Source organism: Lampetra fluviatilis, unplaced genomic scaffold (genome assembly GCF_964198595.1).
Source record: "Lampetra fluviatilis unplaced genomic scaffold, kcLamFluv1.1 SCAFFOLD_577, whole genome shotgun sequence".
Classification (NCBI taxonomy): domain Eukaryota; kingdom Metazoa; phylum Chordata; class Hyperoartia; order Petromyzontiformes; family Petromyzontidae; genus Lampetra; species Lampetra fluviatilis.
In genome coordinates this window covers 35,718-48,217 of record NW_027621102.1, presented here as the reverse complement: position 1 = coordinate 48,217, position 12,500 = coordinate 35,718, and the positions used below count along the sequence as shown (strand labels likewise).

Sequence of the window (12,500 nt, the reverse complement as noted above, 5' to 3'; positions counted from 1 at the left end):
ACTCAGTCAGTCACTCACTCAGTCACTCACTCAGTCACTCACTCAGTCAGTCACTCAGTCACTCACTCAGTCACTCACAGTCACTCACTCACTCACTCAGTCACTCACTCACTCACTCAGTCACTCACTCAGTCACTCACCCACTCAGTCACCCACTCAGTCACTCACTCAGTCACTCACTCACCCACTCAGTCACCCACTCAGTCACTCACTCAGTCACTCCCTCAGTCACTCAGTCACTCACTCAGTCACTCACTCAGTCACTCACCCACCCACTCAGTCACTCACTCACCCACTCACTCACCCACTCAGTCAGTCACTCAGTCACTCAGTCAGTCACTCACTCAGTCACTCACTCACCCACTCACTCACCCACTCACTCACCCACTCAGTCACTCACCCACCCACCCACTCACCCACTCACTCACCCACTCACTCACTCAGTCACTCACTCACTCACTCACTCACCCACACACCCAGTCACTCACTCAGTCAGTCAGTCACTCAGTCAGTCACTCACTCAGTCACTCACTCACTCAGTCACTCACTCACTCACTCAGTCACTCCAGTCAGTCACTCACTCACTCAGTCACTCACTCACTCAGTCACTCCAGTCAGTCACTCACTCACCCACCCACTCACCCACCCACCCACCCACTCGCCCACCCACCTAATCACCCACTCGCTCACTGCGTGTGTGCGCGTGTCTGTGTGTGTCTGTGGGTCTGTATGTGTCTGTGTGTGTGTGTGTCTGTGTGTGTGTCTGTGTCTGTGTGTCTGTGTGTGTGTGTCTGTGTGTGTGTGTGTGTCTGTGTGTGTGTCTGTGTGTGTGTCTGTGTGTGTGTCTGTGTGTGTGTCTGTGTGTCTGTGTGTCTGTGCAGTGAGCTCGGATTAGAGGAAGTCCCAGGCTGCGTTTCCCTGTCCTCCTCCTCCCTCAACTGCTCACTCACCGACCACCTGGGAGACATGGAGATGCGATACCACATACGCGTGTGTGTCGTGGTCACCACAACCACCACCTCCACCACCACCACCTCCACCACCACCTCCACCACCCCAACAACCTCAATCTCCGACTCCACCACCTCCAACTCAACCACCACCACCACCACCTCCACCACCACCTCCACCACCCCAACAACCTCAATCTCCGACTCCACCACCTCCAACTCAACCACCACCACCAGCTCCACCACCACCTCCACCACCCCAACAACCTCAATCTCCGACTCCACCACCTCCAACTCAACCTCCACCTCCTCCACCACCACCTCCACCTCCTCCATCCCGTGCCGCTGTCTGCTGGAGGAGGCCTCTCAGGAGGAGATGGAGCTCAGCTTCGCCCCAGATGAAAACAGTGAGTCTCTCTGTGTGTCTGTGTGTGTGTGTCTGTGTGTGTGTGAGTCTCTGTGTGTGTGTGTGTGTGAGTGAGTCTCTGTGTGTGTGTGTGTGTTTGTGTGTGAGTGTGTCTGTGTGTGTCTGTGTGAGTCTCTGTGTGTGTGTGTGTGAGTGAGTCTCTGTGTGTGTGTGTGTGTTTGTGTGTGAGTGTGTCTGTGTGTGTCTGTGTGAGTCTCTGTGTGTGTGTGTTTGTGTGTGTGTCTGTGTGTGAGTGAGTCTCTCTGTGTGTGTCTGTGTGTGTGTGTGTGTGAGTGAGTCTCTGTGTGTGTGTGTGTGTTTGTGTGTGAGTGTGTCTGTGTGTGTCTGTGTGAGTCTCTGTGTGTGTGTGTTTGTGTGTGTGTCTGTGTGTGTGTGAGTCTCTGTGTGTGTGTGTGTTTGTGTGTGTGTCTGTGTGTGTGTGAGTCTCTGTGTGTGTTTGTGTGTGTGTCTGTGTGTGTGTGAGTGAGTCTCTCTGTGTGTGTCTGTGTGTGTGTGTCTGTGTGTGTGTGAGTCTCTCTGTGTGTCTGTGTGTGTGTGTCTGTGTGTGTCTGTGTGAGTCTCTGTGTGTGTGCCTGTGTGTGTGTCTGTGTGTGTGTGAGTGAGTCTCTGTGTGTGTGTGTGTGTTTGTGTATGAGTGTGTCTGTGTGTGTCTGTGTGAGTCTCTGTGTGTGTGTGTGTGAGTGAGTCTCTGTGTGTGTGTGTGTGTTTGTGTGTGAGTGTGTCTGTGTGTGTGTGAGTCTCTGTGTGTGTGTGTGTTTGTGTGTGTGTCTGTGTGTGTGTGAGTGAGTCTCTCTGTGTGTGTCTGTGTGTGTGTGAGTCTCTCTGTGTGTCTGTGTGTGTGTGTCTGTGTGTGTCTGTGTGAGTCTCTGTGTGTGTGCCTGTGTGTGTGTCTGTGTGTGTGTGAGTGAGTCTCTGTGTGTGTGTGTGTGAGTGTGTCTGTGTGAGTCTGTGTGAGTCTCTGTGTGTGTGTGTGTTTGTGTGTGAGTGTGTCTGTGTGTATCTGTGTGAGTCTCTGTGTGTGTGTGTGTGTCTGTGTGTGTGTGAGTGAGTCTCTGTGTGTGTGTGTTTGTGTGTGAGTGTGTCTGTGTGTGTCTGTGTGAGTCTCTGTGTGTGTGTGTGTGTCTGTTTGTGTGTGAGTGAGTCTCTGTGTGTGTGTGTGTTTGTGTGTGAGTGTGTCTGTGTGAGTCTGTGTGAGTCTCTCTGTGTGTGTGTGTGTGTCTGTTTGTGTGTGAGTGAGTCTCTGTGTGTGTGTGTGTTTGTGTGTGAGTGTGTCTGTGTGAGTCTGTGTGAGTCTCTGTGTGTGTGTGTGTTTGTGTGTGAGTGTGTCTGTGTGAGTCTGTGTGAGTCTCTGTGTGTGTGTGTGTGAGTGAGTCTCTGTGTGTGTGTGTGTTTGTGTGTGAGTGTGTCTGTGTGTGTCTGTGTGAGTCTCTGTGTGTGTGTGTGTGTGTCTGTGTGAGTCTCTGTGTGTGTGTGTGTGTGTCTGTGTGTGTGTGAGTGAGTCTCTGTGTGTGTGTGTGTGTTTGTGTGTGAGTGTGTCTGTGTGAGTCTGTGTGAGTCTCTGTGTGTGTGTGTGAGTGAGTCTCTGTGTGTGTGTGTGTTTGTGTGTGAGTGTGTCTGTGTGTGTCTGTGTGAGTCTCTGTGTGTGTGTGTGTGTGAGTGAGTCTCTGTGTGTGTGTGTGTGTTTGTGTGTGAGTGTGTCTGTGTGTGTGTGAGTCTCTGTGTGTCTGTGTGTGTGTCTGTGTGTGTGTCTGTGTGTGTGTGTCTGTGTGTGTGTGTGTGTCTGTTTGTGTGTGTGTGAGTCTCTGTGTGTGTGTGTGTGTCTGTGTGTGTGTGAGTGAGTCTCTCTGTGTGTGTGTGTTTGTGTGTGAGTGTGTCTGTGTGAGTCTCTGTGTGTCTGTGTGTGTGTGTCTGTGTGTGTGTCTGTGTGTGTGTCTGTGTGTGTGTCTGTGTGTGTGTGTGTGTGTGTGTCTGTGTGTGTGTCTGTGTGAGTCTCTGTGTGTCTGTGTGAGTCTCTGTGTGTCTGTGTGTGTGTGTCTGTGTGTGTGTCTGTGTGTGTGTCTGTGTGTGTGTCTGTGTGTGTGTGTGTGTGTCTGTGTGTGTGTCTGTGTGTGTGTGTGTCTGTGTGTGTGTGAGTGAGTCTCTCTGTGTGTGTGTGTTTGTGTATGAGTGTGTGTGTCTCTGTGTGTGTGTGTCTGTGTGTGTGTGTCTGTGTGTGTGTCTGTGTGTGTGTCTGTGTGTGTGTCTGTGTGTGTGTGTGTCTGTGTGTGTGTGTCTGTGTGTGTGTCTGTGTGTGTGTCTGTGTGTCTGTGTGTGTGTCTGTGTGTGTGTCTGTGTGTGTGTGTGTCTGTGTGTGTGTCTGTGTGTGTGTCTGTGTGTGTGTGTGTCTGTGTGTGTGTCTGTGTGTGTGTCTGTGTGTGTGTGTCTGTGTGTGTGTGAGTGAGTCTCTCTGTGTGTGTGTGTTTGTGTATGAGTGTGAGTGTCTGTGTGTGTCTCTGTGTGTGTGTGTCTGTGTGTGTGTGTCTGTGTGTGTGTCTGTGTGTGTGAGTCTCTGTCTGTGTGTGTGAGTCTGTGTGTGTGTGTCTGTGTGTGTGAGTCTCTGTCTGTGTGTGTGAGTCTGTGTGTGTGTTTGTGTGTGAGTGAGTCTCTGTGTGTGTGTGTCTGTGTGTGTGTCTGTGTGTGTGTCTGTGTGTGTGTCTGTGTGTGTGTGTCTGTGTGTGTGAGTCTCTGTCTGTGTGTGTGAGTGAGTCTCTCTGTGTGTGTGTCTGTGTGTGTGTCTGTGTGTGTGTGTGTGTGTCTGTGTGTGTGAGTCTCTGTCTGTGTGTGTGAGTCTGTGTGTGTGTGTCTGTGTGTGTGAGTCTCTCTCTGTGTGTGTGTCTGTGTGTCTGTGTGTGTGTGTGTCTGTGTGTGTGAGTCTCTGTCTGTGTGTGTGTGTCTGTGTGTGTGTGAGTGAGTCTCTGTGTGTGTGTGTGTTTGTGTGTGAGTGTGTCTGTGTGTGTCTGTGTGAGTCTCTGTGTGTGTGTGTGTGTCTGTGTGTGTGTGTCTGTGTGTGTGTCTGTGTGTGTGTCTGTGTGTGTGTCTGTGTGTGTGAGTCTCTGTCTGTGTGTGTGTGTTTGTGTGTGAGTGTGTCTGTGTGTGTCTGTGTGAGTCTCTGTGTGTGTGTGTCTGTGTCTGTGTGTGTGTGTCTGTGTGTGTGTCTGTGTGTGTGAGTCTCTGTCTGTGTGTGTGAGTCTGTGTGTGTGTGTCTGTGTGTGTGAGTCTCTCTCTGTGTGTGTGTCTGTGTGTCTGTGTGTGTGTGTGTCTGTGTGTGTGAGTCTCTGTCTGTGTGTGTGTGTCTGTGTGTGTGTGAGTGAGTCTCTGTGTGTGTGTGTGTTTGTGTGTGAGTGTGTCTGTGTGTGTCTGTGTGAGTCTCTGTGTGTGTGTGTGTGTCTGTGTGTGTGTGTCTGTGTGTGTGTCTGTGTGTGTGTCTGTGTGTGTGTCTGTGTGTGTGAGTCTCTGTCTGTGTGTGTGTGTTTGTGTGTGAGTGTGTCTGTGTGTGTCTGTGTGAGTCTCTGTGTGTGTGTGTCTGTGTCTGTGTGTGTGTGTCTGTGTGTGTGTCTGTGTGTGTGAGTCTCTGTCTGTGTGTGTGAGTCTGTGTGTGTGTGTCTGTGTGTGTGAGTCTCTCTCTGTGTGTGTGTCTGTGTGTGTGTGTGTCTGTGTGTGTGAGTCTCTGTCTGTGTGTGTGAGTCTGTGTGTGTGTGTGAGTCTCTCTCTGTGTGTGTGTGTGTCGGTGTGTGTGTGTGAGTCTCTGTCTGTGTGTGTGAGTCTCTGTGTGTGTCTCTGTGTGTGTGTGTGTCTGTGTGAGTCTATGTGTGTGTGTGTGTGAGTCTCTCTCTGTGTGTGTGTCTGTGTGTGTGTCTGTGTGTGAGTCTGTGTGTGTGTGTCTGTGTCTGTGTGTGTGTGTGTCTATGTGTGTGTGTTTGTGTGTGTGTCTGTGTGTGTGTGTCTGTGTGTGTGAGTCTCTCTCTGTGTGTGTGAGTCTCTGTGTGTGTGAGTCTTTCTCTGTGTGTGTGAGTCTCTGTGTGTGTGAGTCTCTGTGTGTGTGAGTCTCTGTGTGTGTGTGTGAGTGTGTCTGTGTGTGTGAGTCTCTGTGTGTGTGTGAGTCTCTGTGTGTGTCTGTGTGTGTGAGTCTCTCTGTGTGTGTGTGAGTCTCTGTGTGTGTGTGTCTGTGTGTGTGTCTGTGTGAGTCTCTGTGTGTGTGTGTGAGTCTCTGTGTGTGTGTGTCTGTGTGTGTGAGTCTCTCTGTGTGTGTGTGAGTCTCTGTGTGTGTGTGAGTCTCTGTGTGTGTGTGTGTCTGTGTGTGTGAGTCTCTGTGTGTGTGTGAGTCTCTGTGTGTGTGTGTGTCTCACTGTGTGTGTGAGTCTCTGTGTGTGTCTGTGTGTGTGAGTCTCTCTCTGTGTGTGTGAGTCTCTGTGTGTGTGTGAGTCTCTGTGTGTGTGTGTCTGTGTGTGTGTCTGTGTGAGTCTCTGTGTGTGTGTGTGAGTCTCTCTGTGTGTGTCTGTGTGTGTGTCTGTGTGTGAGTCTGTGTGTGTGTGTCTGTGTGTGTGTGTCTGTGTGTGTGTCTGTGTGTGTGTCTGTGTGTGTGTGTGTCTGTGTGTGTGAGTCTCTCTCTGTGTGTGTGAGTCTCTGTGTGTGTGTGTGTGTCTTTCTCTGTGTGTGTGAGTCTCTGTGTGTGTGTGTGTGTCTGTGTGTGTGAGTCTCTGTGTGTGTGTGAGTCTCTGTGTGTGTCTGTGTGTGTGAGTCTCTCTCTGTGTGTGTGAGTCTCTGTGTGTGTGTGAGTCTCTGTGTGTGTGTGTCTGTGTGTGTGTCTGTGTGAGTCTCTGTGTGTGTGTGTGAGTCTCTCTGTGTGTGTGTCTGTGTGTGTGTCTGGTGTGTGTGTGTCTGTGTGTGTGTGTCTATGTGTGTGTGTCTGTGTGTGTGTCTGTGTGTGTGTGTGTCTGTGTGTGTGAGTCTCTCTCTGTGTGTTGTGAGTCTCTGTGTGTGTGTGTGTGTCTTTCTCTGTGTGTGTGAGTCTCTGTGTGTGTGTGTGTGCCTGTGTGTGTGAGTCTCTGAGCGAGTCTCTGAGTGAGTCTCTGCGCGAGCCTCACCTGAGTACAACCCTCTCCTCACCTCACCTCACCCCCCCTCACCCCCCCCCCCTCTCCTCACCTCACCTCACCCCCCCTCACCCCCTCCTCTCCTCACCTCTTCACCGTCAGCCACCCTGGACCTCCCAGCCTCACCCTGAACGTGACCACGCTGTGGATCTCCGGACCGTTCGTAGCCTCAGGTCGGAGGTCGGGGCTCAGCGTCGCCCAGGTGTACAACACGACCCCGCTACGAAGTCAGCTACTACACTCGAGGGGAGGAAGCCAGGGAGGTTCGCTGTGTCATCCACTCGCTCACCCGCTCACTCAGACACTCACTCACTCAGACACTCACTCAGACACTCACTCACTCAGCCACTCAGCCACTCGCTCAGACACTCACTCACTCACTTAGACACTCAGACACCTCGCTCACTCACCCGCTCGCTCAGACACTCGCCACTCACTCACTCACTCAGCACTCACTCAGCCACTCACCCACTAACTCACTCACTCACTCAGCCACTCACTCACTCACTAACCCACCCACTAACTCACTCACTCACCCACTCACTCACTCACTCACACCACTAACTCACCCACCCACCCCACCCAGCACGGACACGGTGTGGTTGCTTTCACCGCCCTTCTCCTTCGACTTTGCGTCGCTGTGGGGGAGCCGCCTCTGAGCTCTGAGCTCTGCCTCACCGCTCGCTTCCATGACCACTCACTCAGCCACTCACTCACTCACTCAGCCACTCACTCACTCAGCCACTCACTCACTCAGCCACTCACTCACTCAGCCACTCACTCACTCACCTCAGCCACTCACTCACTCAGCCACTCACTCACTCAGCCAGTCAGCCACTCACTCACTCACTCGCTCACTCACTCACTCAGCCACTCAGCCACTCACTCAGTCACTCACTCACTCACTCAGCCACTCACTCACTCAGCCACTCACTCACTCAGACACTCACTCCACTCACTCGCTCACTCACTCAGTCACTCACTCACTCAGCCACTCACTCACTCACTCAGCCACTCACTCACTCAGCCACTCACCCACTCACTCAGCCACTCACTCACTCAGCCACTCACTCACTCAGACACTCACTCACTCAGCCACCCACCCATTAACTCACTCACTCACTCAGCCACTCACTCACTCAGCCACTCACTCACTCAGCCACTCAGCCACTCACTCACTCAGCCACTCACCCACCCACTCACCCACTCACCCACCCACTCACTCACTCACCCCACCCACTCACTCACTCACTCAGCCACTCACCCACTCACTCACTCAATCACTCACCCACTAACTCACCCACTCACTCAGCACTCACCCAGTAACTCACTCACTCACTCAGCCACTCACTCACTAACTCACTCAGCCACTAACTCACCCACTAACTCACCCACCCACCCCCCCCAGCAGGACACGGTGTGGTTACTTTCACCGCCCTTCTCCTTCGACTTTGCGTCTCTGTGGGGGGAGCCGCCTCTGAGCTCTGAGCTCTGCCTCACCGCTCGCTTCCATGACCACTCACTCAGCCACTCACTCACTCACCCACTCACCCACTAACTCACCCACTAACTCACCACTAACTCACCCACCCACCCCCCCAGCAGGACACGGTGTGGTTGCTTGCACCGCCCTTCTCCTTCGACTTTGCGTCGCTGTGGGGGGAGCCGCCTCTGAGCTCTGAGCGCTGCCTCACCGCTCGCTTCCATGACCACTCACTCAGCCACTCACTCACTCAGACACTCACTTCACTCACCCACTCACCCACTAACTCACCCACTAACTCACCCACCCACCCCCCCCAGCAGGACACGGTGTGGTTGCTTGCACCGCCCTTCTCCTTCGACTTTGCGTCGCTGTGGGGGGAGCCGCCTCTGAGCTCTGAGCGCTGCCTCACCGCTCGCTTCCATGACCACTCACTCAGCCACTCACTCACTCAGACACTCACTCACTCACCCACTCACCCACTAACTCACCCACTAACTCATCCACCCACCCCCCCCAGCAGGACACGGTGTGGTTGCTTGCACCGCCCTTCTCCTTCGACTTTGCGTCGCTGTGGGGGGAGCCGCCTCTGAGCTCTGAGCTCTGCCTCACCGCTCGCTTCCATGACCACTCACTCAGCCACTCACTCACTCACTCAGCCACTCACTCACTCAGCCACTCACTCACTCAGCCACTCACTCACTCAGACACTCACTCACTCAGCCACTCACTCAGCCACTCACTCACTCAGCCACTCACTCAGCCACTCACTCACTCACTCAGCCGCTCAGACACTCGCTCACTCAGCCACTCACTCACTCAGCCACTCACTCACTCACTCAGCCACTCACCCACTAACTCACCCACTAACTCACCCACCCACCCCCCCCAGCAGGACACGGTGTGGTTACTTTCACCGCCCTTCTCCTTCGACTTTGCGTCGCTGTGGGGGGAGCCGCCTCTGAGCTCTGAGCGCTGCCTCACCGCTCGCTTCCATGACCGCTCCTACGGCAGGACCGGGGAGTGGGCACCGCAACTCTGCCAACAACACCGCACCGTCGCCATGGTGACGCTGGTGACACCGCAGCAGCCGGCAATCACCAGGATGGTGAGGTGGGGGGGGTGGGGGTGGGGGGGTGGGGGGTGGTGGGGTGGTGGGGTGGTGGAGGGTGGAGTGTGGGGTGGGGGTGGGTGGGTGGTGGGGGGGTGTGGGGTGGGGTGGGGTGCGGTGGGGGGGTGGTGAGGTGGTGGGGTGGAGTGGTGGGGGGGGTGGGGTGGTGGGGTGGGGTGGGGTGAGGTGGGGGGGTGGTGAGGTGGTGGTGGGGTGGAGGTGGGGGGGTGGAGTGGTGGGGGGGGGGGGGTGGTGGGTGGTGGGGTGGGGTGAGGTGGGGGGGTGAGTGGTGGGGGGTGGGGGGGTGGGGGCGTGATGGGGTGGGGTGAGGTGGGCGGGGTGGAGTGGGGGTGGGGGCCGGGGGGATGGTGTGTGAGGGTTTGGTGGGAGGGCTGGTCGTTGTGGTGGGGGGTGGGGGGGGTGGTGGTGTGTGGGGTGTGGTGGGGAGGGGGTGGGGGGTGGGAGGTGGGGGGGTTGGGAGTGGTGGGGTGGGTGAGGTGGGGGGTGGGGGGTGGTGGGGTGATGGGGTGGGGTGAGGTGGGGGGGGTGGTGAGGTGGTGGGGTGAGGTGGGGGGGTGAGTGGTGGGGGGGTGAGGGGTGGGTGAGGTGGGGGCGTGGAGTGGTGGGGGGGTGGGGGGGTGATGGGGTGGGGTGAGGTGGGGGGGTGGAGTGGTGGGGGGGTGGGGGGGTGATGGGGTGGGGTGAGGTGGGGGGGTGGAGTGGTGGGGGGGTGGGGGGGGTGATGGGGTGGGGTGAGGTGGGGGGGTGGAGTGGTGGGGGGGGTGGGGGGGTGATGGGGTGGGGTGAGGTGGGGGGGTGAGTGGTGGGGGGGTGATGGGGTGGGGGTGAGGTGGGGGGGTGGGGGGGGTGATGGGTGGGGTGAGGTGGGGGGTGGAGTGGTGGGGGGGTGGGGGGGTGATGGGGTGGGGTGAGGTGGGGGGGGTGGAGTGGTGGGGGGGTGGGGGTGGTGATGGGGTGGGTGAGGGTGGGTGGGGTGAGTGGTGGGGGGAGTGGGGGGGTGGGGGGGGTGATTGGGGTGGGGTGAGTGGGGGGGTGGAGTGGTGGGGGTGGGGGGGTGGAGTGGTGGGGGTGGTGGGGTGGTGGGTGGGGGGGGTGGGGTGGGGGGAGGGTGAGGTGAGGTGGGGGTGGATGTGTGGGGGTGGTAGTGGGGGGGGGTGAGGTGGGGTGGTGGGTAAGGGGGGGTGGTGACTGGTGATGATGGTGGTGGTGATGATGGTGGTGATGGTGATGATGGTGATGATGATGATGGTGGTGGTGGATGGTGGTGATGGTGATAGTGTGATGGTGGTTATAGTGGTCGTGGTGATGGTGGTTGTGGTGTTGATGTTGATGACAATGATGGTGGTGGTGATGATGATGGTGATGATGGCTGATCGATGGTGATGATGATGGTGATGATGATGAAGGTGATGATGATGATGGTGATGATGATGATGGTGATGACATCTCTCCCCCATCAGCGCTCCGCGTGGTGATGGGTGGTGATGGCGATGATGGTGATGATGGGGGTTGCCGCTGCACTCTACCGAGTCTACCGCTACCCTCCACCCTCACGAGCACAAGCTGCTGCCACGGGCCCTGGTAACATCACCACCATCCACCATCACCACCATCACCACCATCACCATCATCATCACCATCATCACCATCATCATCATCATCACCATCATCACATCATCACCATCATCACCATCATCACCATCATCATCACCATCATCACCACCGATCACCATCATCACCATCACCCACCATCATCATCATCATCACCACCCAGCATCATCAGCCACCATCATCATCATCACCATCATCACCATCATCACTAGCATCATCATCACCATCACCACCATCACCATCATCACCATCATCATCACCATCAATCACCATCACCATCATCATCACCATCATCACCATCATCATCATCATCACCATCATCACCATCATCACCATCATCACCATCATCATCACCATCATCACCACCATCACCATCATCACCATCACCACCATCACCACCACCATCACCATCATCACCACCATCACCATCATCACCATCACCACCATCACCACCATCACCACCATCATCATCATCATCATCACCATCATCACCACCACCACAATCACCACCATCACCACCATCACCATCATCATCACCATCATCACCATCATCATCACCATCATCATCACCATCACCATCATCACCATCATCACCATCACCACCATCACCACCATCACCACCATCATCATCATCATCATCACCATCATCACCACCACCACAATCACCACCATCACCACCATCACCACCATCATCACCATCATCATCACCACCATCACCACCATCACCACCATCATCATCATCATCATCACCATCATCACCACCACCACAATCACCACCATCACCATCATCACCATCATCACCATCATCACCACCATCACCATCATCACCATCATCACCATCATCATCATCATCACTACCATCATCATCATCACCATCATCATCACCACCATCACCACCATCACCACCATCATCATCATCATCACCATCATCACCACCACCACAATCACCACCATCACCATCACCATCACCATCATCATCATCATCACCATCATCACCATCATCACCACCATCACTACCATCATCATCATCACCATCATCATCACCACCATCACCACAATCACCACCATCACCATCATCACCATCATCACCATCATCACTACCATCATCATCACCACCATCACCACCATCATCACCATCATCATCCCACCATCACCACCATCACCACCATCATCATCATCATCATCACCATCATCACCACCACCACAATCACCACCATCACCATCAGTCACCATCATCACCATCATCACCATCACCACCATCATCACCATCATCACCATCATCACCATCATCACCACCATCATCATCATCATCATCACCATCATCACCATCATCACCATCATCACCATCATCATCACCATCACCATCATCACCATCATCACCACCATCATCATCATCATCATCACCATCATCATCATCATCACCATCATCACCATCATCACCATCACCACCATCATCACCATCATCACCATCATCACCATCATCACCACCATCATCATCATCATCATCACCATCATCACCATCATCACCATCATCACCATCATCACCATCATCATCACCATCATCACCATCATCACCATCACCACCATCATCATCACCACCAGCATCATCACCACCAGCATCACCATCATCACCATCATCATCACCATCATCATCATCACCATCATCATCATCATCATCACTAGCATCATCATCACCATCATCACCATCATCATCACCATCATCACCATCACCATCATCATCACTAGCATCATCATCACCATCACC

The 12,500-nt window shown here is 54.4% G+C and overlaps 1 long non-coding RNA gene across 3 annotated transcripts in view; it reads left to right on the top strand.

Moving 5' to 3' along the window:
- Positions 1-12,500, top strand: part of LOC144954766 (uncharacterized) — a 26,509-nt gene that overhangs the window by 12,595 nt on the left and 1,414 nt on the right. For all 3 annotated transcript variants that reach the window (XR_013641350.1, XR_013641349.1, XR_013641348.1), the window contains exon 3: positions 882-1,357. This is a non-coding gene — a long non-coding RNA (uncharacterized LOC144954766). The remainder of the gene's footprint in view (positions 1-881; positions 1,358-12,500) is intronic.